Below are 2,500 nucleotides of genomic sequence, written 5' to 3' on the forward strand. Positions count from 1 at the left end.
AATTACAACAGTTCTATAGAAGAGAATTATGTTAGGAATAAAAAGGAAATCACCAAAAATTAATAGATAGCAATACCAAAATAACGGAAAAATAGCAATAAAAAAACGAATAAATAGCAGACTTGTTGCAACCACGATAAAAATGGGGCCCCACCATCGATGACGTCATGGATGCATTGCATTATGGGAACGGTGATTGAACAATTACAACAGTTCTATAGAAGAGAATTAGGTTAGGAATAAAAAGGAAATCACAAAAATTAATAAACAGCAATACCAAAATAACGGAAAAATAGCAATAAAAAACGAATAAATAGCAGACTTATTGCAACCACGATAAAAATGGGGCCGTTGTCGATGACGTCATGGATGCATGGCATTATGGGAGCAGTGATTGAACAGTTGTCGATGACGTCATGAATGCATGGCATTATGGGAGCAGTGATTTAACAGTGACAACAGTTCTATAGAAGAGAATTATGTTAAGAATAAAAAGGAAATCACAAAAATAAATAAATCGATAATTAAATAGCAATACCAAAATAACGGAAAAATAACAATGAAAAACGAATCGATAGCAGAGTTGTTGCAACCACGATAAAAATGGATAATAGTACTATGTATAAAATTTGACGGCTCGTGGTTCAAATTAGGTGGAGTAATGCTTCAACTTTTATACATTTTTTTTAATATTATGTAAAACGAAACAAACATAAAGAAAATTTAAACATAAACGGTAAAATCTTAAATATAAATACATTTTTTACTCACACACTAAATTGTTACAGACTAAGCTTATTCCATTCATTCAAAAAGGGAAAAAGATATTCATTTCTTTATTTTGAGTGGGAAAAATTACTTATTTTCTCCTTGATCATTAGATAAATATTTTTTACAAATCGTGGCAGGAAAACTGTAGCTAGAACAAGATGATAATCCATTTAATTCTACATTTTATCACATTCAAGAATATAAACACTTTTAAGCAGAACGTAAGCAAATCTCTCTCTCTCTCTCTCTCTCTCTCTCTCTCTCTCTCTCTCTCTCTCTCTCTTGCATGCACTTAGGATCCATTCAGAGTGCACAGTGCACACTCCTCTCTTTTATACATTGTGAGCACCCGTATAACGTCCAATTACGGCGTCACTGAAACTGTGAAGTTCACATTTCTATACAAGGATTGTTACATTTTTTTCCATAAACTTACTAATGGCTACTGATATTAAGCTCGAGGATAAAATAATGCTCATTATATTGAATGTTCTCGATAAAATCGACTGGAAATACGGTATATTAGGTAGGCCTATACTGTGCTCAGTCAATCTTAAGTTAACCTTTAGCCACAAGTTCAGTGTACATCCATATTCGAAACCGTTCAATTCAGTTTATGCAACATAGAGTAGGCCTAGTCCTACCAAATACGGTTTCTTCCAATCTTGAAGTGTTTTTCATTTATGAAACAACGTGCATATATTATTTGGATTTCTATTTCATCATCATCATCATCTCTTCCTACGCCTAAGGCCTAGTCCTACCAAATATGGTTTCTTCCAATCTTGAAGTGTTTTTCATTTATTAAACAACGTGCATATATTATTTCGATTTCTATTTCATCATCATCATTATCTCTTCCTATTCCTATTGACACCAAAGGCCTCAGTTATATTTCGCCAGTCGTCTCTATCTTGAGCTTTTCATCCAATACATCTATCTTATCACTGGCGTACATTTTTGCAGCCTCCTAAAATAACGATTAATTCATTTAGCAATGATATTTTAAGGCTTATAAGGGATCTGAAGGGGATATTTGAAACATTTCAACATTTTTGAGATTCTTCGAAGATTACATAGAGGGAATTATTCCTTTATAAGCCTAAATACATTAAAGTTATTTTGCCTGAGGGTACACTCGGATATGATATTCTATCTTGTTTTTCTTACTCTTGGTTTTTTGCTTAATTTTTTCAGTTTATATATGAAACATCAAATTCAACGTTGTTGCTGTTCTTAAAATGTTTAATTGGATTGTTAGTTATTTCTCTTGTAGTTTATTTATGTCCTTGTTTCCTTTCCTCACTGAGCTATTTTTCCCCTGTTGGAGTACTCCTTACCCGAGGGATGGGGAGAGACCTAGTAGTCATACGTTTGGCAATGCCACTCAGCGTGACAGGAAATAAATACATATTTATATGAATAGCCAGACACGCTTTTTTTATTATTTATGGGAATAGGTAGATTTAAAGAGAATAGGTCTATTCGTATTGTTCTTCTGTTAACTATATCGTTTCTCTTTTGTATGTCACCGATTTACAACGATTTCGGTATCTTGTTCTTCAAATATTTAAAGAAATACGTATTTATATAAATAGTCAGACACTTGCTTTTTATATATGGGAATGTGTAGGTTTAAAGAGAATAGGTCTAGTCGTATTATTCTTCTGTTAACTATATCGTTTCTCTTGCATGTCAGCGATTTACGACGATTTCGGTATCTTGTTCT

The sequence above is a fragment of the Palaemon carinicauda genome, chromosome 45 (assembly GCF_036898095.1).
Source record: "Palaemon carinicauda isolate YSFRI2023 chromosome 45, ASM3689809v2, whole genome shotgun sequence".
Lineage (NCBI taxonomy): Eukaryota > Metazoa > Arthropoda > Malacostraca > Decapoda > Palaemonidae > Palaemon > Palaemon carinicauda.